Consider the following 25,644-nt stretch of genomic DNA (forward strand, 5'->3'; position numbering starts at 1 on the left):
GCTGTAGATCCAGGCTACACAGGAGTTGTACCGGTGGGAACGAGAAGTGGGGATAGTCCCGTTCTTAATTTTGCGAAGATCAACAGAAACAACTCTATGGACAATAATACAGTTCTGCTATCGCTTAGGCATCTTACTGCCGATCTAGAGGTCCGATCCGCTTCAAACTCTGTTGAGTGTCTAGCTATTGTGTTGAACTCACCACTAACAAGCATTTAGCTAAGTTAGTGTTACTGGGAAGAGCAACCTCTCGGCTAGTGAATAGTCATGAATTTTAATCCCACTCTGGTGTACCTACGTTAAATACTTAAAGTATGGGGGCCGAATTTTTTTAATATTTATTTTAATACTAGCGGCAGCCCGCGACTTCGTACACGCCTGGATCCTGTTTTACCCCCTTTATGGAAACTCGACCCAGTTTCGTAAAATCCGTTCTTAATGAGCACCTACGTTCTAAAAGGAACTCCCATGCAAAAGAGACTTTATGATAAATGAGTGAGTCAGTAAATGAGTGACCTTTCGCTTTTATAAATATAGATATGATCACACGTTTGACAGCCTTGAACGTTGTATATCATTACCGTGATTTTAGGCTGGAAGCGCCACGGTATTTAAACGCAAGCATCTAAGCTGATGGGTGTTTACCTATTTTGTTCATACGTAAATAGGGATGTGTGTCTTCTGTAACTTGACTCGAGTTTCAGAGAAAGGCAAGTTTACATTATACAGGGTGGAAACGTGATCTCGTTCGATTATTTCTAAACTATACAAGATATCGAAAAACTGTTTACTGCACCTGAAAGTGTTTCTCGAGCTCTATCAAACGGTATCAGTAATAGGTTACAGAATAAACTGGATCTATCCAGGAATTCTATATTTTCGCCTAACCTGGTGGTTCTGGTATCAAACTACTATGCCAGAAGTCGCGGGTTTGTGTGCATGAACGGACAAAATATCTGTTGGCATTTGTCTGAAAAAAGAACCAGTTATTCTGTAATTATACGAGGCAATTTTTTATCGACCACCTTAAACCAGACTGCTTTGCCACAGGTTTGACACCTGTACGATACATAAATGTATGTGTACAGTCACGGGATGAAAAGGTTCGTCAGTTTTCAAATTGATTCCTTCAACGAATCGCGAGCACATATTACCTTTTGAAACTATGTTACAGAATAATCTCAAGTTAGAGAAAATAATCTTTAACTGTTCGTCAGTAAAGTTCAAAATTATTCAGATCAAAGTTGTTTGACGATTTAACTTGTCAAGAAGATTATTATGATTGATAAACTAAAACCTTCTTGTTGGTTCAACCTGCCATTAAGTATCTATTAAAAAAAACTACATTTTGTCACATTGCACTGATGGGATAAAAAATAAACAAGCAAAACCTTATTCGTTAGCAAACGTCATATTTATTTAAATGTTAGCAGCAATGTTTCTTGCACAGTTATGTTGGCAGGTTTGACTCTTACAGTACCTAGTGCAAGCGAAAACCAACACTAAGGTGACGAACCTTTTCATTCCGCGACTGTACATGAACATATTAAATCAAATCAAATCAAATCAAAAATATTTTATTTAGTTTAGAGAGACCAATATTTTGGCACTTATTATGATTATCTGTTGACTTTGATATGAAAAAAGAAGTATAATAACATAGTTATTATTTATTTATAGAAAGAAAAAAGTTCCAGTAACTTATATTAAAATTTATGAATTCATGACTTAGGTCCCTTCTCAGAATATTGTTATGATCCATTTCAGAGCCTTTCCAGAAAAACTTAGATTAAATTTTTTTTCTTCGAAGGATTTCCAATCAATTGTACAATAAGCTTAAAAACCTGATATTCAATAAATCTATTTAATAATATCTGATTTTGATAATTGGACATACCAAGGATATTTTATTATTATTTATTTCATCTATCAAATACACCCTTAGGGCTCTTCATATAGACCTGGTAAGACATCGCATCGTGAGAATCTACGACAAGCAAGCGACACAACATCGTCTTCTTAAAATGACTCTCATTATTAATAATTGAAAGAAATGGATGTATCCAATATCTGTGTATCTATTTCTTCTTTATTCTGCTTTTATATCATGTGGATTACATCTAATACGGTCCACTTTCTGACAGCGATTGACTATACACAAAATCGTGGCATGTATTTCCACGATGCGACGTCGTATGGTGTAAATGGTGTTGTGTGCACAAACCCTTAGAACTAGGCAAACAAATACCACTTAAAATTCAACTTAATTCCAGGTCAATTCTAGGTCATTTTTTGCCATTGCATGTAATATTGCATCGCAAACAAGCTGGATTAGTACTGCCAATCTAGGTGACCTCTTATGACTCTTAAGCCTTGTTCACACTAGTCGAGTAATTTAGTAGAGTACGCCTTTAGTAACTCCACCCCTAATGGGGGTAAAACGGGATCCACGCGTATGAAGTCGCGGGCGGCCGCTAGTTTATTAATAATACATTAATGGTGGGCCCAGTTACTGGAAGAAAAACTATTTAAAAAATCAGTGACTTGGCCTATGGACCAAGCTAAAAGTGGGCCAAGTCACTGGAAGACTCCTACTCGCCTGTTAAAATAAAAGACTAAGGGTGGGTTGCACCATCTTACTTTAGCTTTGACAAACGTCAAAAATCTGTCAAACTCCATACAAAATGCACCGGTTATCGTTAAATTTACTGTCAAAGTTTGGTGCAACTCAGCCTAAACGATTTAGTAACTGACAAAATTTTTAGTATTCGGACACGTTTAGCTACTAAATTAGTCACCACTCGACTAAATAATAGTCGAGACTAGTGCGAACAAAGCTTTAGTAATAAGTAGAAACTAGGGCTAATTTTACACTCGTACATACCAGATAAGGGCTATTCAAATTGTTCATAAATCATAGCAAACATAGCATTTGAAGCAATTCGGTATTCCCAAGAAATGTGGCAACAGGTGCAATGCAAATAATATTAGCATTTCTTTGTTAAGGTGAGCAGAGACTAGAACGTTTACTTATAATAGAACAACGGGCTGCTCTATGATATGTTTTAGTATATCTGACAATTGACTTACGCCCGTATTCACAAACATTACTGTAGGGACGGGGCTTCGCAAGGAAAATCAGTTTCCTCCAACAATATGTTTATTCTTCTTAATTATTACAGAGCCACACTTTACTCTTAACCGTCTTGCCGCCATGACCCCTTTCCTCCCTTCTCACTCACTCTCCGTACATCCGTCTCGCTCACACTCGTTCGTCCATCCAAAGAGTTTAAAACAATAGAGTATTTACGCCATAGATGTTTCAATCCTACACTCTCGGCAATCCTGTCTTTGTCTGTCCTCAGACAATCTTAAGCTACAAACACTAACTTTCATTAAACATCATTAAACTTTGTAAATACTCAACTCATTAAACTTTACTTACATCTCCTAACATCTTAAACTTTATACATAGCTAACTTTGTAAATAAAAACTTATTCAAGCCTCCAAAGGTTTAAAATTAAAACTCTATGTTACATTTAACTTTTAACTTCTTACACAAAACATACTTTGTAAATAACTACTTAAATGAGCATCTAACGGTAAACTACTATTCTTACAATTTACATGAAATCCTTAACATTTTAGATTTTTGCCTCCTGACATAGTACACATCTCATTTTACATTTTTACAGTTATCATTTTATTTTATTAATGTTTATAAATCTTTCAACTTAGTCTTAAACGCTTTACATCTTAAATAGTGTATATCATCTTATTTATTAACCTCATAGAAATAATTTGAAATCTTTAATTTCAGGTTACTCAATATCAAGTCTTAAGATATTCAAGTTCTAAACACACCAATGTTTATAAAACTGTAATATTGTTCATCTTTATAATTAATCAAATCAGTTAGTGAAACATGAACTACGATAAACTTTACATTTTAGTGAAATAAAATATACAATAATGAATGACCGTAACAATTGTAATAAAAATGGTTTTTAATTTACAAATTCTTTCATTCATCACCTCTTATTTAAAATAGCAAGATACTTTACCTAATTTGGCCACGGCTTCATTTGATCAGCTGAGCTGGACGTCTTATTAGGCCCTTCAGCAGCAGTATCCATCTTCTCTACGTCGTAACGATCTTTCCGCTTAACCTTCGTCACCCGGTATGGTCCTAGATACTTAGGTTTCAGCTTCAAACCCGGTCCATACTGAGTCCTCTTTATGGCCACCAAATCTCCTTCTTTGTATTGAGAACTTGGTTTCCTCTTCTCATTGAAAGTCTTCCTATTTTCCTCCTGTACCTGAAGTATTTGCTGCTTAGCTTTCATTCTAATGTCTTCTCTCTGTTCATCATATTGATCAATCTCTTCTTGTCTTAGTAAATCCAATATTTCCAGGTCTTCTTTACATCTCATGTTTATACCAACCATCAGGTGAAATGGAGTCGTGTCTATGCTACGCTGGTAGGTACTATTTATAGCCCTCTGCACTCGGCTGATGTGCTTGTACCATAATGATGGATGTTCTATACACAACTTGGTCAACACAGCCAAAATAGTCCTATGTAGTCTTTCTACCTGTCCATTTCCTCTTGGTACACCCGTCGTGATGGTAACATGTTGAATATTCTCTTCTTTGCAATAATCTTGAAATTCACCCCCGGTGAATGCTGTTCCTCTGTCACTTATTATTCTTACAGGATTTCCAAAATGCTGTTGGTGCATCTTCAGCTTCTCAATTGTCTCTTTACTCGTTGTACTCTTAGTTGGAAATATCCATGTGAACTTCGTGAATCCATCTACTATTGTCAAAATGTGGTTATATTGTTTCTTCGTGTCTGTCAATGGTCCTACATGATCTATATGAAGTGTGTGTAAGGGAATACCTTCTTTATCTATTGGGTTCAAATAGCCTTCTTGTTTCCCAGCCTTCTTAGTTGCCATAAGACAAGGTATGCAGGTAACCACAAACTCTTGCAACTTCTTTTCTAAGTCTTGTATGTAATAGTCTTGTTTAATTATCTCCTTCATCTTCTTCATAGAAAAATGTCCTTTATCATGAACTTGTTTTATGATCTCTTTCTCTAGTGACTTCGGTATAACTAGCTGCTTCTGCTCTCCTTTATATAGAAGTCCGTTGTCTAACCAGTAGTCTGCATAAGAATGATGCTTTAGCACTTCACATACTGCTCTCAAACCATCATCATTTTGTTGAGCCAGTCTTATTTGGTTTTGTAAGCTATTTCCAGTGATAGTCATGCATGGATGCCGGCTTAATGCATCTGCATGCTGCATCTTCGTACCAATCCTATGTTCAACCTCATAGTCAAACTGATCTAGGTATAATACCCAGCGAGCAACTTTTGGTGACAAATCCTTTTTTTTCAGCGTCAGCTCGAAGGCTTGACAATCAGTGACTATCTTGAAATGGATACCATACAAATAAACTCTGAACTTCTTCACTCCCTCTATGATGGCTAATGCTTCTAGCTCATAGCTTGTGTATCTTGATTCGGCTTCTGAGGTTCTCTTACTCATGTAGTAAACAGGATGCCAACCATCTTCATGTTGCTGCATTAATATCGCAGAATAGGCAACAGCTGATGCATCTGTATGCAATTCAGTAGGTAGGTTTGAGTCATAAATCTTTAGTACTGGAGAATCACTTAACTTTCGCTTCAAAGTCTCAAATGCTATTATCTCTTTATCACCAAATTGAAACAAAATGTCCTTCTTTAATAAATCTGTTAGTGGCTTAGCTATCTGTGCATAATCTTTTATATATTTTCGGAAATATGAGGTTAGACCCAGAAAACTGCGAACTTGCCTGGTTGTTGCTGGCTTTGGATATCTCATCACTGCATCTATCTTCTCAGTGGTCGGTCTCACCTCTCCGTCTTTAACCAAGTGTCCCAAATATTCTATTTCTCTGCAAACCAATTTTGCCTTTTTCCAATTCATTTCTAACCCATATCGCTCTGAAATCATAAGTACATTTTTAAGGCGTTGCACAGCTTGAATTTCATCTTTTGCAGGAATCAACAAATCGTCAATGAAAATAATTACTTCTCCCTTCGCTAATAGGTCTCTGAAGATTATCGTTATAAATCTCATGAAATACTTCGGACAAATGCTTAAACCAAAAGGAGCCCTTAAAAACTCATATTGTCCATTGTGTGTAACAAAAGATGTATACTTTATCGACTCTTCACTTACTCTCAGGTGAAAGAACCCGTTTTTTAAATCTAACACGCTGAACACTTTGGCATCTTTTAATTTATCTATTAAATCTTCAATTACTGGTAATGGAAACTCGTCTTTCATAATCTTTCTGTTCAACATCCTATAGTCAACACAAACTCTAATGGAATTATCTTTTTTCTTGACCAAAACCAATGAACTACTATATTCAGAGTGACTTACGCGTATTATGTCCTTTTCTAACCATTCTGCAATCTGTTCCTCCACAATCTCCTGCTCCTTAAGTGCCAGTCGTCGCGGTCGTAGTGCTACAGGTACCTCATCCTTAAGCACAATCTTGAGCTGCAGTGGTGCTTCCTCCGTCTGTTCCGGTTTGTACTTCTGTATACACTCGATGACTTCCTCTCTCAAAGCTGGATCTTTCATGGGACCTACAACAGAATTAGATGAACATACCTCACTCACATAACATCCCAGTCGTTCCCATTCTTTAGTATAAAACTTTACACAACCCTTTTTAATCACAACTGTTACGTCATTCAAAAACTCTTGTCCTAGTATTACGTCGTAAGGTACATATTCTTTGTTGATTACGTGAAATATCACGTCTACATAATATTGTTCGTCTACGCACAGGTTTAGGAGACACTTCCCCAACGAACGCACTGTTCCTTGTCCAATTCCAGATAGCACCAAATCATCTTTCTCACATTTGGGCTTTCCCAACTCGATGTAAACGTCCTCCGATACGATATTCACGTCGCTGCCGGAGTCAACTAACGCTTTTTGCTGTATTTCATTCATTGTCAACACAATAACCGGCTTTTTCTCCTCCGTTTTGTTGATCTGCGAGGTTGACAATTTTGACATCTCGTCGTAAACAAATGTCGCCATCTTTGGTTCGTCGTCGTTCGTACTGGAGCCGCTAGGGGCGCTGCCTTCTATGGAGTTTGACGTAGTGAACATCGTCCGCTTCTTGTCATGATGTTGGTAGTCTTGTAGTTCGTTCCATAGCTCACCGCTGGAGGCGCCGCAGTCTCGAGTGATGTCAGCCGCGAACATAGCGCTCTTCTTTTGTCTGTGGTCGTCTTGCCGAGATTTACCGAACTCCTCCGAAGTCTTCCGATTCGCCGTCGCAGTCGAAGTGCAAGCCGATCCAACATGGCCGAATTGGTTGCACTTAAAGCACTTCATACCTTGCTTTTATGCGGGCAATCAGTTGATGCATGTCCAGTCTCTCCACAGCTATAGCACCGAATCTTCCACGACCCTCGTCGATCACTCTGCTGCTTGCTTGTACTCACTGCACGCCTCTGCTGCACAGCACTCTGCATTTTTCTTGATATCGTTTCATAGATTTTAAGCTTCTCTTTTAAGTCGTTATAGGTTGTAACACCGTAAAGCATGATCTTGTTTGTTTCTACGTCCACGATTCCGTCAACGATGTATTTAATCGCAACGTAGTCCGGCATCTTGCCACGCTTGCCTAACTCCTTCATGATCAGCATATAGTCGAGGCATGTTTCATCCACCCGCTTCTTTCTAGCACTCATTTGTTCGTGAATGGCTTTGATGTCCACGGTGTCTGGGAATTCCTTGGATATCGCGGCCTTCAAGTCGTCCCAGCTCTTAAACGGACGTTCGGATCTGAGCCACAGCTGCGCAGTGTCCGTCAGTGACCTTCGTGCCACCAGCAGCTGCTGCAACGAAGACCAACCGAATATTTCCGCGTTGCTCTCGACGTCCTCAATCCAGCGTGACACGGGATAGGTATTATCTCTCCCGCTGTATCTAGGCACCAACTCCGCCGTCATTTGCAACATGTGCGTCGGGTTATGCGTGATATTGTCGTCAGCACAATCTTCATAGTCGTCTTGTCGGCTTTTACGTCTTTCTTTGCCGTAGTTCGGCATGTTTCCGTCGTATGATTCCGTCTGAATCTTGAAACACGCCGGCCGGTACAATGGCGTCGTCGTACGCGTGTGCTCGTACGTCTTTTGAGATTTTCTCGCGAAGTACACCGTCCACCGCGAAGATAATTATCCCGGACGAGCCCCCAAAATTTGTAGGGACGGGGCTTCGCAAGGAAAATCAGTTTCCTCCAACAATATGTTTATTCTTCTTAATTATTACAGAGCCACACTTTACTCTTAACCGTCTTGCCGCCATGACCCCTTTCCTCCCTTCTCACTCACTCTCCGTACATCCGTCTCGCTCACACTCGTTCGTCCATCCAAAGAGTTTAAAACAATAGAGTATTTACGCCATAGATGTTTCAATCCTACATTACTATGAATCTCACAGTGCGCGTGGACGCACATGGTGACACACGAACCAATCACAGAGCTCTATTCAACGCTGTGCGTTCGATTTGCTGCTTCACTTAAGCAAGCATCGTTTGTGAATACGGGTGTGAGTTTCTTGCACTGCTTCTTCTCAGCACTGGCAGTTTAGAAATACCTAAGAAAAAAGGAAAAAAAGATGACATGGCTGTTAATAAAGTAATCGACAAAAAAAGTGACATGGATTTGTTAGATTTTTTACGTGCAATCGCAATACATACTAAATTATAAATATCATTTGTTGTCTTATTTGATTATTAGCTAGATGTGATTTAAATAAATGATTAGAATATGTACCTAATGGTACAAGTGACCGGTGTACTTAATTATGATTTATAGAAATAAAACATATGATTCATATACTCATTTTTTTATTTCCCACTTTAGGGTACCATAGTCAACAAGGAACCCTTACCTCCATCTTCCTATTATACTATGCAACATAAAATCGACTTTCGATATTTTGATCGTTCGATATTTTGATCGTTCGATATTTTGATCGTTCGATATTCTGAACGTTCGATATTTTGAGCATTCGATATTTTGAACGTTCGATATTTTGATCGTTCGATGAAACGTATTCGATATTTTGATTTTCGATCATTTGTCATTCGATATGGCGTAGGTAACCCGTATGAAGCAGTGGTAGAGTTGGGACGTGTATAAGTGCTCTTTGGGAGCCTACTTGCTTAAATAAAAGATTTGATTTAATTTATTTATTTATTTATGTTAGGAAGATCAGGGTTTACATAATACACCACCACCTTTTCACGAACCAAAGGTCGAGCAGGTTTGCCGCTTTGTTATAACCTAATTTTACAAACCAACGAGCGTATTGGTGTAACATTTATTCCACTCTTTATACGAGCGCGGGCGATGCACATTTCAACAAAAAGTGAACGCAAGGTACAACGAAGTATTATGGGTAAATGCACACTCGTTGTGAGCATTACGCCGAGAAATGAATTCCGAGCATTCTCAGAAACGGAAGAAGATTCTTCCTCGGTCCTTCACTGATGACGATCGCGATCACGTATAGTGTTCCTCCACAGACTGCGGTCATAAGCTGTGTCTGTGTCTTACTCACCAAAACGTTACATTACATGAAAATGCTTGAAAAAATGCTCTAGTGTATATCCACATTTATAGTGGTATGTAGATTTCCTAAGACTCATATTAGTTAGCGTTCTAATTAATTAGTTTAAGTACCGTTTTAGTACCTAAAAAGCATTAAAATGGAACATTGTATGTAGATAAATGTTAATGCGCACTTAGGTTTGTTAAACAGAACTTTAGACTATACAGTGTGAGTCACGTTAAAGTGTACATATGAAAATAGATGAAACTAGACCTATTTTTATCGACAAATAAGAGGTCAAAAATTTTTTGAGATTTTTTTTTAATGTTTTATAGAATTTTTTTTCTTCCGATTACTTATTGTAAAGAAAACGTAATAACTTTTAAACTAATCGGTATATCCTGATAAAATAAAAACAGTAATAATGCTAAATAACAGGCGATACTAAAAAAATACATAAAATACACAAAAAATGCCAACAAATAATAAAAAATGATACTTTTTGAAAAAATACTGCTTAAAAATTCGTGTTTTTTTGGTTATTTTATAAATTTCTCCAAAAAATGCCCCTATAACAGGTGGTTTTTATTACTTTGTATTATTTTCTATCGTATTATCTTTGTAAAACCAAAAATCACATGTCTCTATCCCTATCACAACATTTGCTATGATCGTTTGAACTAAGCCTCTCCGGGCGCGCCATTCAACGCTTCGTTAACAACAAAACTGAAAATGGCTCTAGATTTGTAATTTTGATAAAGACAACTTAGATTTCAAATAAAAACAAAAGATTTCGAAGTAAAATAAGCATTTTAGTAAAATTAAAATTGTCTCTACCTGTAGCGGAGAATAATGTTGTGGCAGGCCTTTGTTCAAACGATCATAGCAAATGTTGTGATAGGGACAGAGACATGCGATTTTTGGTTTTACAAAGATAATACGATAGAAAATAATACAAAGTAATAAAAACCACCTGTTATAGGGGCATTTTTTGGAGAAATTTATAAAATAACCAAAAAAACACGAATTTTTAAGCAGATTTTTTTCAAAAAGTATCATTTTTTATTATTTGTTGGCATTTTTTGTGTATTTTATGTATTTTTTTAGTATCGCCTGTTATTTAGCATTATTACTGTTTATATTTTATCAGGATATACCGCTTAGTTTAAAAGTTATTACGTTTTCTTTTGTTTGAAGAAAAATTGGAAGAAAAAAAATTCTATAAAAAATTAAATAAAATCTCAAAAAAATTTTGGCCTTTTTTTGTCGATAAAAATAGGTCTAGTTTCATCTATTTTCATATGTACACTTTAACGTGACTCACACTGTATTTATGTTGCAAAACATACACAGTAATATGTATAGCAACTACTCAAATTGCTTTCATCCGTACATTGAAGATCTGTGAAAATATTTTTAAATTAAAAGCAGGAACGTTACTATTTCGTAACATTATTGGCCAGTAGATCTCTTTTCATAAATAAAACACTGGATACTTAACTATTACATTATATTGCCTCATTTTAAATACAATTCATCACTTAATAAAAACGTTCCGTTAAAAGTCCGCGCACGTTCCTCTATTCTGACGTTTCTAGAGTGACATTGACATCACTTACAATGTCACTCTGACAGCAGCTCATTGGTTTCCTACACTTTCAAATCTTTTCCTACACCTAGCTTTTGCGAAATAACAATCCCACACACTATATGTTCTAAGAGACCGTTTTGTGGTTAAAAGAAATCCTATAGATCGTTTCATCCACGAAGACGCGCCCCACCAATTTTTGGTCTCAGTCGCGCGGGGTGCGGGGAGTTTGATCCGCGCAATCCGAGTCTCATTATTGTAGTGTCCGTGTGCACTCATGGATAATTTTAGCGTGTACCGATAACACTCAAACATTAGCGGAAGAATGGTGGGGCGCGTCTTCGTGGATGAAACGATCTATTCATAAAGTACTTCGACACACTACTATGGCAGTGCAACTTCTAACTACATGCAAAAATACTTGTATAACAGTCACAGCTCAGTCACTCGATACAGAATACCACATCATTACTACGAAATCTGCCGTTAACTTTAGTTATTCGAATCAAGTTCGTAACTTCGACGGCTGACGTCTAACTTATGGCATAAATCAACCATCTTGCCATTTCATTTTGGTGCTTCGAATCTTTGAGTATATGATATGGGAGATGACTATTTTATTAGGACTAAATAGAGCAGAGATAGGTATTAGGGGCATTAGGGCCCTTTTCCACGGCAATTCAGTTTTGCGTTGGTCCTCAAACCCGTTTTATGGAACTAATGATGTGAAAGTTTTCAAACTGGTCGCGTGAAACTTAGATGCAAATCAAAAGTAACTAGCAGTTGCAGTTTCGTTGCAGTTGCGTTTCACCGTCTGTTCTGGGCCTAACGGGTCGGTTTTTTGCGGGACACTACAAAACGGGAAGTTCGTGTGAATGTTGAAAAACGTATTACTACGTTTAGTAGTTCTGCAAAAACCGCAGAATAAAACCTTTAGTGTTATAAATGCGAAAGAAATTCAGTCATTTTGTTGTTGTTTGGTGTTTTTACAATGATTGAATCAATGAGAATTGCCTATTTTCCGAACATTTGTATCAATGACAAAATTAATACGCTATTAATTAATACTATGAATGTAACAAATATTTATATCACTTAATTGCATATTTAAAATGCAATCTGTTCAATACAAATACAAAAATATTTTACAAAATATTTTATTTCATTACAAAATTAAATAACATACAGGGTTTGGAGTTTCCTTTTAAGCATACAGTTGCTTGTGTTAGGAAACACCGCTCTTGTGTTAACAATATTTAAGTAGAACTTATTCTAATCTCTATTGTACCGCGTGTCAGTGTGTGTCAGTGTGTGTGTGTGTGTGTGTGTGTGTGTGTATGTGTGTGCGTGTGTGCGTGTGTAAATACTATGTATAAGGTTTGACTAGGTTTTCGATATCGTCATAGTTTTTGGTCTTAAGCCACTCTGTGATTCTGTTTTTACACTCATGGATAGTCAACGGATAAATATTTAATTCATTGTTAAGGACATTATAAATAGAGGATGACAGTCTACCGTATTGACGTTTAGCAAAAGTAGTTTTGACCATAGCTGTAGGAACAACATTTTTCTTTCTTCTGCTATCAGTATTTATAAGTTTAATGTCGTAGGGAAAGTATTTGTGTATTTTTAAGGCAATCAGGAGCACATAAAGCTTACGTACACTAAGGAGGCCCGACGTCAGGAAGAGCATATCAGTAGGAAACCTGTAGGGTTTGAAGTACATAACTTTCACCAGCGATCGTTGAGCTCTTTCAAGTTCCAAAAATTTCATTTTAGATGCACCTCCCCAGATCGGCAGACAATAACCTAAAACCGATTGGGCTAATGAAATATATACTTGGTTTAATAATTCCTTATTTGCAATATGACGTAATATCTTGAAAGTCCAAATTAATTTTCTAATTCTATTTAAGATCAATTCAATGTGAACATGCCAGGATAATCTTTGATCAAATATTATTCCTAAATATTTAGTATGCTCAACTTTCTCCAGGTGTAACGTTGCCGTTTGCTGTTTTTTCACAAATTAATATTTCTTCTCAATATTCTGATTTTGGATACCACTGGCGACATCTATTGGCGTGATTTAGAATTAATTTGCAATAGATGGCGCTTTTTGCTCAGTTAATTGAAATATACTTTGATGAAACATTTCCTAGTGTTTTTATATTGATTATTCTATTTTTCAAGTAGAATATTTTCAGTGTTCTGGAAATTGTTTTCATCATGGTTTTATTAGTACAGTATTTACTTTTTCAAACGGCGAAACGAAACGTATCGCGATGTCTATGACAGAGCGGCTGTCAGTGGAGCTGTCAAATGACTTAGGAATTTGTCGATCGTGCGCAACCGCAATTTGATTATTTTCGGGAATGTAATTCCTTTTATTTCAAATCGGGTGGTGCAAAATGCATCCACGATAATTTCTTGATGAATAAATAAAAATAACACACACCAGGAAAAAATCCTTTCTTGCAGTGGCGCCCAACGTGGGGCGCCACTGCAAGAAAGGATTTTTTCCTGGCGGCTTGGTGACTGGAATTGAACCGCCACCGGTGCAGACTGAGAAGATGGTGAATTGTCTGCACGTGGAAAAGAGGTTGTCCGGCTTGCAGAAATTTATATAAGTTACCGTTCCTTGTATGAAATTAAAAAAATGTAAATAAAACAGCTCCCTCTCAATTGACACAATTTATTTTTATCTCGTATGCTCGTATAAAGTTAACAATTACGATATTATAATAACTACTGTAATAGTGCCAATCTCAAGGGATTCAGGGTCGTTAATTAGGTTCGGTTTGGTGAATATTATTGCCACTACAAATTTCTTAAAACTCAGCCTAAATATTAAAAGACTCTACTAGTTAAGATAACTGCGCGAAGTCAGGTCGGAAAGACTCCTACTTGAAGGAGGGAAAAGTGGGTACCTTGGAAGCCATGCGGTTATAAGCCGTTACCCTGAACGTTCCTCTCTTCTTCCGGGGTCCAACGGGTCTCACACACTTTTAGGTTACAAGCAGCGTCCTCCACGGCCTCAAGCGCGCAGTGCCAGATGAAGCTCTTGCGTCTCCTCGACAGGAAAGCGTTCAAACTCTTGCAGAGACAGAGGTTTGATGACAAGGAGGAAATGCGAAGAGATCAGCAGTTTAGAAAGGAGAAATAATTTATACCAAATGATGAGAAATCAATATGAAATATTGAAATATCTAAAATGTCTATAAAAATAGTGTAAAATATGAAATCTATGAAATCCCGCATCTGAAACGAAAAATACGTGTGTCAGCATCACATGTGGAACGTGGCATTAGGTTATGAAAAAAACCGCAATGGGAAAGAAATACTTACGAAGGCTGTTCACTAATTTGAGCTTCGCTCGCAGCCCTCAGCAACCCAATACCCTCATCCGAATAGAATTTAGGGAATCTCTGAAAGAAACGATCACATGAAATAACCACGTACTGGAATACGAAAAATATCAATCACGAAAAATAAATAAATTCTCCGACGGGAACTTACCTCATGTGTGTTATTTTTATTTATTCATCAAGAAATTATCGTGGATGCATTTTGCACCACCCGATTTGAAATAAAAGGAATTACATTCCCGAAAATAATCAAATTGCGGTTGCGCACGATCGACAAATTCCTAAGTCATTTGACAGCTCCACTGACAGCCGCTCTGTCATAGACATCGCGATACGTTTCGTTTCGCCGTTTGAAAAAGTAAATACTGTACTAATAAAACCATGATGAAAACAATTTCCAGAACACTGAAAATATTCTACTTGAAAAATAGAATAATCAATATAAAAACACTAGGAAATGTTTCATCAAAGTATATTTCAATTAACTGAGCAAAAAGCGCCATCTATTGCAAATTAATTCTAAATCACGCCAATAGATGTCGCCAGTGGTATCCAAAATCAGAATATTGAGAAGAAATATTAATTTGTGAAAAAACAGCAAACGGCAACGTTACAATACACTATGTTCTCCTGGCTCATGGAATTCCTGAAACCGTAATTACCGACAATGGGGTTCAATTTACGGGATCGGAGTTTCGTAGCCTGTTGGAGAAATATAACGTCCCTCGTGTACATTACGGTCCTAGATACACGCCACAGATAAACTTGGTCGAAAGGTATAACAAAACAGTAATGACTGCCGTATCTTCGTACGTGAAAGAAGATCATAGAACCTGGGATCTCAATTTGTTTAAGATTCAGTTCGCACTTAACAGTGCTGTGAACGAATCTACCGGATTTACACCGTTCTTTTTGGTTCATGGCAGAGAACCTATAATAAATGGCTCCTTTTATAAGCAAACGGACGACTGCGATTATGAAGTTGCTATGCCAAGAGAAGACTATGCAGGGGAGTTTGGCGTCTTGAAGGAAGTGTTCGAGAAGGTACGTTCGCATTTGCTGAAGGCCCACGCTACGAACACCAAGTACTACAACCTCAGAAGACGTAACGTCAAACTTTCAGAGGGTCAGGAGGTGTGGCGCAAAACGTACATTCAGAGTGACGCTGAGAAGTTCAAGGCTACCAAGCTTGCCCCAAAGTACGAGAAGTGCATTGTCAAGAAGGTACTATCTCCGCTTGTTTATGAATTAATTGCTCACAATGGCAAGCCTCTCGGTACTTGGCATATCAAGGACATCAAGGTTTAATCTTTGTCTTTTGTTTTCACCCTCAGTTCGCCGAATAGTTTTTTTTGCCAGGGTTCTCAGCCGTAGGACTTGTTTCACAAGTGTTGTTTGGTATTCTACCAACAATGACGCCAAGGCTACTTTTCCCTTTTAGGGAAGCCTTTAGGTTAGTTTTGTGATCGCCCCATTTAGGGTATGCGATTTAATTTTCTTTTTTCGAGTGGACAAGTATCTGCTGTATACTTGCCTCGTGTTTTTTTTTCTCTGTGACTTTATAGTCCAGATTTTTGTTTCCAGGGATGACATCATGTGTTTTGAGCACTATTCCCTGTGGTTGTGTTTTGTTGCGATGACGTCCAATTATATTGTTATCAGCGACGTTTTGTTCTGCGGTTTTATAACCCAGGCATTTTTATTTTATTTTAGCAAATAATGTTAGTTATGGCCGAAATAGCCTAACAACGTTTTGGAAAAAGAACGAGTAGAATTGCATGTCAAGTTCTACTTTACTGGGGAAATCGAGTACCACTGGTTCACAGTTGGGACTTTATGGGGAATTTTGGATGCTCGGACAGGAGAGATTTTTTTTGGCTGGTAGAACATCAGTCCTGGTAGATGGATTATTTTGGTTTGGTATTGCTTTTGTGAAAGTTTAGTTATAGTTAGTAAGTTAGTTTTTTTTCTCAATTGGACTTTTTGGGGGTCTTTCTGGTGTAAAGATTCATTTTTTTTTTTCTCTTTTTCAGTTTGTAGTTCGCTGAGGGCAGCTCAGATTCTTTCTCCGTGCGAATGTCTAGGGGGGAGGGTATTGTAACGTTGCCGTTTGCTGTTTTTTCACAAATTAATATTTCTTCTCAATATTCTGATTTTGGATACCACTGGCGACATCTATTGGCGTGATTTAGAATTAATTTGCAATAGATGGCGCTTTTTGCTCAGTTAATTGAAATATACTTTGATGAAACATTTCCTAGTGTTTTTATATTGATTATTCTATTTTTCAAGTAGAATATTTTCAGTGTTCTGGAAATTGTTTTCATCATGGTTTTATTAGTACAGTATTTACTTTTTCAAACGGCGAAACGAAACGTATCGCGATGTCTATGACAGAGCGGCTGTCAGTGGAGCTGTCAAATGACTTAGGAATTTGTCGATCGTGCGCAACCGCAATTTGATTATTTTCGGGAATGTAATTCCTTTTATTTCAAATCGGGTGGTGCAAAATGCATCCACGATAATTTCTTGATGAATAAATAAAAATAACACACATGAGGTAAGTTCCCGTCGGAGAATTTATTTATTTTTCGTGATTGATATTTTTCGTATTCCAGTACGTGGTTATTTCATGTGATCGTTTCTTTCAGAGATTCCCTAAATTCTATTCGGATGAGGGTATTGGGTTGCTGAGGGCTGCGAGCGAAGCTCAAATTAGTGAACAGCCTTCGTAAGTATTTCTTTCCCATTGCGGTTTTTTTCATAACCTAATGCCACGTTCCACATGTGATGCTGACACACGTATTTTTCGTTTCAGATGCGGGATTTCATAGATTTCATATTTTACATGTTGATATTTCATATATTTTAATTTCTCTTCATTTCGTATCAAATATTTGTCCTTTCTAAACTGCTGATCTCTTCGCATTTCCTCCTTGTCATCAAACCTCTGTCTCTGCAAGAGTTTGAACGCTTACCTGTCGAAGAGATGCAAGAGCTTCATCTGGCACTGCGCGCTTGAGGCCGTGGAGGACGCTGCTTGGAGCCTAAAAGTGTGCGAGACCCGTTGGACCCCGGAAGAAGAGAGGAACGTTCAGGGTAACGGCTTATAACCGCATGGCTTCCAAGGTACCCACTTTTCCATCCTTCAAGTAGGAGTCTTTCCGACCTGACATCGTGCAGTTATCTTAACTATTAGAGTCTTTTAATATTTAGGCTGAGTTTTAAGAAATTTGTAGTGGCAATAATATTCACCAAACCGAACCTAATTAACGACCCTGAATCCCTTGAGATTGGCACTATTACAGTAGTTATTATAATATCGTAATTGTTAACTATATAGGAGCATACGAGATAAAAATAAATTGTGTCAATTGAGAGGGAGCTGTTTTATTTATATTTTTTAATTTCACACAAGGAACGGTAACTTATATAAATTTCTGCAAGCCGGACAACCTCTTTTCCACGTGCAGACAATTCACCATCTTCTCTGTCCGCACCGGTGGCGGTTCAATTCCAGTCACCAAGCCGCCAGGAAAAAATCCTTTCTTGCACAGGTCAACGCACGAGCAGTCAGAATCCGAAATGTTTTTGCAATTATGAATTTTTATTTTGAAATCGGCAGCAGGTTGAGAACGATCATAAATGGAGAAACAGATATAGTGTGTTTTTGCCGTGTTTAACGTTAAGAGGTTATCCTCGAGCCAATGTGATACCACTGCTAAGCCATTTTCAGCAGAAATTCGAGTACATTCCCAAGTTTTCCCAGTAAAAAGAAGAGCAGTGTCATCTGCGTACGTAAAAACACGTCCATTGGTCAAAGTCAAATTACTGAGTTGGTTAATGTAGACAAGAAACAATGTCGGGCCCAGGACACTACCCTGAGGTACCCCATAGGTTATATTTTCATCGTCGCTAATATGATTTCCTATCTCAATGCGCTTACTGAGCCCCATACAAAATTATTGTTATGAATTTTAAAATTAAATCGGGCTACAACAAAAAAGCGATAAGTAAGGTCACTCTGGGTTAAAAAGTTTTACTCACGTGATTCAGAGTGATATTGTGTTCAACTCTGTAATTAGTGTAAAATAAAAATAAAATAAAATAAAATAAATATTAACTCCTAAAGTCACAAGTACACGTCCCAGTATTAACCCTACCACTGCTTCGGGACAATAAATGGGCCAGTGCTGAGAAGAAGCAGCGCAAGAAACTCAGTCACTGTATATGTAGCTAAATGATGTACTCACGCCTGTATTCACAAACATTACTATGAGGTTTCACAGTGCGCGTGGACGCACAGGGTGACACACGAACCAATCACAGAGCTGTATTCAACGCCGTGCGTTCGATTTTCTACTTTACTTAAGCAAGCAATACGGGCCTTACAATATGTTACCAAACTGATGGGACGCCCAGTCTAGTCTCTATCTGACATAATAAGGTCGACATCTCTATGTATCAAAAGCTCTAATTTATCTGACAGATAAGTTCCTGATAAGCTGTCAACGACTATATCTGACTCATAGTGATTTTCTGCTTAGTGTGAGCAAACCTACTGACTACGTTTCCACTGTTCATACACGACGGTGCATACTGATAGGAATATTAAAAATTCAGAGAATGGTGCTAATTAAAAATAATTATCCCCACCCGTGTCAGGTACTCAGAAGAGTTAAATTTCATAACGATTTCATTGTTATGGAAAATGCCGGGTTATTGCTGAATAATTGATTTGAATAATTGTCATATCGTATGACTGTTAAATTATATGGCGCGTGCCGATAACTTTTAAACTAACGCCCGTATTCACAAACATTACTATGAGTTCTCACAGTGCGCGTGGACGCACAGGGTGACACACGAACCCATCATAGAGCTCTATTCAACGCTGTGCGTTCGATTTACTGCTTCATTTTAGCAAGCATCGTTTGTGAATACGGGCGAAAGGCCTAGTTTTTTGATCCGTAGTTAAACCAATTGTAAAATGTTACCAATGGATGTTAAACTGATGGACAAAGTTACCCAGATTGACTGTACATATTTAAAACCTTTTATTTATTAATTGGAAAATTATATCAGAAAAGTAGAGACTCTGAAATATTGACTTTTTAATTCGCGTTCCGTTCCACGAAACATTTTACCGCATATCCAGTAATGGCTGAAAATCAACGAGTTATTGAGTTCCCATTTATTATTTTTGTACACGAAACTGCTACGGTCAAAAGTTGAAAAAATATTTTTAATAGAAACCGTTATTTGTGAAGTAGAAACAATGATGGAATTGGTGTTTTTTCGTCGACTAATTTGCACATTCGAAAGGTTTCAGAATAATTATGTGTCATGCTTTGAGTTCCACATTTAATTTTAACATTGAATGCTTATATCAATATTCAGCTTTAAGCCTTAACTACCCTATGTTACATTATAGTGCTATATAGCTGTTCCATGATCAGTTTTTCTACAAACAATATCTGGTGTGCAGTCGTAAGTACCAAACGACCGATCAAGGTAAACACTGTGTCTTATGTAAACGTATTAGATGCTACCTTGCAACAAAAAATACTTAGTACACGCGCACTTAGAGTCCCTCATTCATACTTAATTTCACGTGGAAGTGGCTCGCTTCTTTTATTTAGAGGGATCTTTGTACAGTCTAAAAACTAGACTAAAATAAAACCTGGAAACGTAGCAGCGTATTTAGTTTTGTGCACTTGTCGGTTTGCAGGTGAAATATGCGCCATGTTTTTTGTAGATGGATGTAGGTTTGCTGGATGAACTTGGAAATTGTTATTTTTCATGTATATGAGGCCGAGCCGTCAAAGCCACATTGAAGACTCCATGTCTGTGGTAGATATGTGGTCGAGACAACTCTTCCATGATCTCCGCCATCTTCTCTAGTAAAATTGTAACTATTGTAACATACATATAATGTCTTTTCCTGCATCTTCTGCCGTGTACTATGTAAACAACTGAGGTCACAACTCTACCCTCTTATGCAAAGCATGTTAGAACTGACTGCCGAGGTTTTGGAGTGGAGACCATGTAACTGAAAGCGCAGCGTAGGACGACTACCCACAAGGTGGACCGACGACCTCATAAAGGTTAAAACAGGAAGTCGCTGGATGCAGACCTACCAACCGGTCACAATGGAAATCATTGGCGGAGGCTTATGTTCAGCAGTGGACGTCTTGCGGCTCAAAGATGATGATGACGATGAATGGATGATTTGGTCTACACTCTTTACGCTAGCTAGCTAGGAGGTAGTAATATTTTGTTCATACAAGCCACTTCCAAAAGTTAAACATCACCCGTTGTTTATTCTTCGTGCGTTGTATCGGGCAGTGTTCAGCTGCCCCAGAGCTCTAATGGATATCCGACTCTACACAGGCTTTCACATGTAAAGAGCTGCGGCGTGTTTTAAACAACTCTTTTAATTTGGGAGTAGTTTTATAGAGCTACGGATAGAGCCTTTTTTAGGTGAACTTCTCTATTTATTTATTTTTACTTAATTTTATTTATCCAATACATGCCCTATTGCGCACCCTTTTGAGCAAATGGAGGAATTGGCCTACACTCTCCACGCTTGGCCAGACAGTTTGGGAGGTAGTAACAAAAATATTGTCTACATATTCGTTTGTATAAGGATATTAGGACTTATCTGTTCTCGAGTGGCGACCACGGGCCGGAAGACATAGTGTGGGCAGGCCTTCCACTAGTTGGACCGACGATCTGGTGAAGGTCGCGGGAGGTGCCTGGATGCGGCGCAGGACCGGTAGTTGTGGAAATCCTTGTAGGACGCCTTTGTCCAGCAGTGGACGTCATTTGGCTGAAACGAACGAGGCCCTATCTAATTTTATTACATAATAAAATTATTAAATTCCATTATGGCTAAAAATAGCAACTTAAAACCACTATTTACCAACTTTGTGAGCGTTACTAGGCTGTGTTCAGCTGACCAAAAGCTAAAGAGCTTAATAGCTATTCGCCTTTACACAGCTTTTAAAATATGAAAGCTCCGCTGCGAGTTTTCGATTAAAAAGTTACGAGAGCTTTTAATTTGGGAGAGAAACTGGTTCAGGCAAAACTGGGGATAAGTGTTTTTCTGATAAAACATGATCCGTGATGATAAAAATCTTGTTAATGATAAAGAATCAATATTTATTGTAGACTAGCGGCCGCTCGCGACTTCGTACGCGTGGATCCCGTTTTACCCCCTTCATCTATCTTACGCGGTTTAGATTTTTCATACAAATATTTTTTCCCGCTAACTCCCGTTCCTGTAGGAATTTCGCAATATCCTGTTGTAACTAAGCTTGAAGTTTACTAAGGTACCTGCATGCCAAATTTCAAGCGTCAACTTAAGCGGTTTAGATTTTTCATACAAAAGGATTTTCCCGCTAATTCCCGTTCCCGTGGGAATTACTAAGTATACTATAACCTGCCCTAGAGTATGAAGAATAATTGTACCAAGTTTCGTTAAAATCCGTCGAGTAGTTTTTGTTTCTATAAGGAACATACAGACGGACAGACAGACAGACAGACAAAAATTTTACTGCTTGCATTTTTGGCATCAGTATCGATCACTAATCACCCCCTATTAGTTATTTTGAAAATATATTTCATGTACAGAATTGACCTCTCTACAGATTTATTATAAGTATGTAGATAGATTTTGAACTGTAAAGCTTGAAACCCTGTCACATATTCGTTCGTTCGTTCGTTCGTTTCAGCCGAAAGACGTCCACTGCTGGACAAAGGCCTCCCCCAGGGATTTCCACAAAGACCGGTCCTGCGCCGCTTGCATCCAGGTACTTCCCGCGACCTTCACCAGATCGTCGGTCCACCTAGTGGGAGGCCTGCCCACGCTATGTATTTGACCAGTGTGTGTTGCCAGTGATGGTGTATGGCTCTGAGACGTGGTCGCTTACTATGGGCCTCATAAGAAGGCTCAAGGTCACCCAAAGAGCGATGAAGCGTGCTATGCTCGGAGTTTCCCTGCGTGATCGAATCAGAAATGAGGAGATCCGTAGGAGAACCAGAGTGACTGACATAGCCCGCAGAATCGCTAAAATCAAGTGGCAGTGGGCGGGGCACATAGCTCGAAGAGCTGATGGCCGCTGGGGCAGGAAAGTTCTTGAGTGGCGACCACGAGCTGGAAGACGTAGCGTGGGCACATATTACTCGTATAAAAATTGCGGGAGGCTCTGACTTCGCACGGGCAAATGGTTAAACAAAAATACCTAGGCGTTGGATCCATACAAATAAACTATTGTAATGTCCACTTACGGCAATATTACACCATTAACGGCAACATAAGGGCCCTTGCCCACGACGACTTTTTGTAGCGATTCAGTCGCGATTTTGTAGCGCGTTGGCATTACTTCTGTAGTGCGTTGCAAATGCGACTGCGCGCGTTAGTAGCGATGCTGTAAATCATTTACGAAAGTTGCGACAAAAAGTCGCCGTGGGCGAGGGTCCTAAGATGCCTCAATTTATTTCTTTTCTATTAATAAATTGCTGCCATTGTTGATTTCAGGAGTCATCTTGCGCGACCGTCATTTGTCTAAACAATTGAAGTCGTTTCAAAAAATCCGCTAATCAATCCGCTAATCAACACGTCATTACGATATTAAATACAAACGATCCGTCTCATACAACACTCGTAGCTACTCGTAGTTTGTTCCTTACAAATAGGCAATCCCAGGTTATCAGGTTATATTAATTAAGTAATTATTCAATGGCTGGGTGACTAATGGGCGTTGTTTATCTTCGGCTGTACCGTTTTGGCCTGAATGATCTCTGTGGTGTAGATAGAGGATAAAGGGCTATTTTCTACGAAGACATCCTGTTTTTTGCAGGATCCCGTTTAGTAGTTTGTTTGTTTTGTTTAGTTTGTATATGTTACGGTAAATGTGAAAATGAATAATAAATTACCAGTTAGGCTATGAATAATTACCTCGTGATTTGGTAAATGTGATTAATATGAAATCATTTATGTATGTATAAAACTAAATAGGTGTCCCAAGGTCCACCCCTAAGCCGCACTTAAACTTATTTCACACTTTAAATTAAACAATATGTTATGGGCAAGGGCATCATAGCAAAGTAATATTGTGCAAGATACTTTCCAAACTCATTATGCCAAATTATATTAATACCTATATGATATCAAAACGTTCAAAATGTGTGGCTGTACACGAGCACTATACACGAGCCGGTGTTTTCTTTTATAATATTTGTTAGTACACAGGTTACATTATTAAATAATCACTGATAATGTGATCAATTTCTTACTTTCACCTCGACTGTCGGTAATTATTTATAATGACCGGTAATTATGAACAATTTTCAATTTATCACGTTCACTGTAACGTAATATTTATAATAGTGATCAATTCCTTTAATAGTTAGTTAATTACGACTCGACCAACTTGCATAGTTTCTAGTGAAATATTAATAAGGCATAATGGCCATCTATCTATAATAGAGGAGAGCGAGGAAAATTGTAATAGAGGTGAATTGTAACCATGGAGATATGGTATCCTTCCGTTTGGCCAAATTACTTTTCGCCAAATTTCACTTCGCAAACAACTTATCGCCAAAGTTTCATTTCCCAAATGAACTTTTAGCAACTGTACTTTTTCGCAACTAATTCATTTGGTCAAATTATCATTTGGCAAAATTTTACTTGGCAAATGTTTATATAGCAAATGTTTTATTTTGCCAAATATTATATCCCAAATAATTTATTTGGTCAAATTGACATTTCACATACTTACCCACCGTTACCCACAAATCAATGCATATGTAGATGATCATGGTTTTCACAAGAATTTTATGTAAAACAAAGAGATTGCAGAAAATAGTAAGGTTGCAGAAAGTAGGTATTGCAGAAAACAGTAGGTTAGGTTAGGTTAGAACAGTGACTCTTAACGCGCAAAGGCGAGCGAACGGAGCGAGCGAAGTGAGCGTGCCGCGGTAGCGGCCGCCGAGCGCTAGAATCACCTTTATTGTTAATGAATCATTTAGAAATTTCGATAAAAAGAATGAAATATGAAAATTAATTTAGAACAAATTTTATATTAACTACCCACTAAACAAAATAATAACCACAAGCTAATTTGTATTCCATTCTATGCACCAATCAAATTATTTTGTAAATAGTTTATCGTGAAATATTTTTGCCAAATGAAACATTTGGCAAAACATACTTTGCCAAACAATAATTTGCTAAACAATAATATGCCAAAAACGACATTTGCGAATTAAAAGTTTGCAATAAGTTGATTTGCCAAATGAAAATTTGCGAAACGTTGTTTGCGATGTGATAATTTGGGAAACGTTTTTTGGCCAAACATTAGTAATCCTGGAGATATAGATAGATGCCAACTACTTAATGCGCTGAGTTCGAAACTCAATGTTGCACTAGAAATTCACACGATTATCAAAATATGTGCTCATTTTCCACTACGGTATTAGTACTCAACGTTCAAATAATCTTTAGTACTACGCAAGCAATATAAACTGTTTACATTATGACGTCGCTGCTGTCACGAGCAATGTGTTCTGTTTTTGGGCATATTTCTGTGACACCGGCCCCCCCCTTGTCACATCTCCCTTTAGTTTCTGTGTGTTTTATGTTACAACTACAGAATGTTGTAACATAGTCAGTTCCTCTGTGTAATCGAGCTAGCAACTTCGCAAATTCTTTGCTCTTTCGACACTCCACAGTTTGCGTGAAATATGTGTCAGCTCCGCCGATGCCGATGGGGCAGCAAGGTTCTGGAGTGGAGGCTATGTACCGGAAAACGCAGCGTAGGACGTCCACCAACAAGGTGGAACGGCAACCTTAAAGGTAGCAGGAAGGCATTAGATGTAGGCCGCTACCAACCGGTCAACATGGAAATCATTGGGGAAGATCTATGTTCAGCAGTGGATATCCTATGGCTGAAATGATGATGATGATGAATTATTGTCCGCTCGCAATCGGCTTTATCACAACTATGTTACAACTGACCTCGGTCTCCCCTACTGATCTTGATA

General features: G+C 38.0%; 1 protein-coding gene and 2 long non-coding RNA genes across 4 annotated transcripts in view; 2 read left to right on the forward strand and 1 right to left on the reverse strand.

Moving 5' to 3' along the window:
• LOC135081030 (uncharacterized) overlaps nt 1–25,644 on the forward strand; it is a 168,789-nt gene that overhangs the window by 5,658 nt on the left and 137,487 nt on the right. The window lies entirely within an intron of this gene.
• Nucleotides 13,909–15,207, reverse strand: LOC135081025 (uncharacterized). The gene is made up of 2 exons (XR_010259101.1): nt 14,747–15,207; nt 13,909–14,655 (listed from the first exon to the last, which is right to left on the reverse strand). It is a non-coding gene; the product is annotated as an uncharacterized LOC135081025 (long non-coding RNA).
• Nucleotides 15,894–17,973, forward strand: LOC135081026 (uncharacterized). Its single transcript, XR_010259102.1, has 2 exons — nt 15,894–17,155; nt 17,247–17,973. It is a non-coding gene; the product is annotated as an uncharacterized LOC135081026 (long non-coding RNA).

The sequence above is a fragment of the Ostrinia nubilalis genome, chromosome 19, assembly GCF_963855985.1.
Source record: "Ostrinia nubilalis chromosome 19, ilOstNubi1.1, whole genome shotgun sequence".
NCBI lineage: Eukaryota > Metazoa > Arthropoda > Insecta > Lepidoptera > Crambidae > Ostrinia > Ostrinia nubilalis.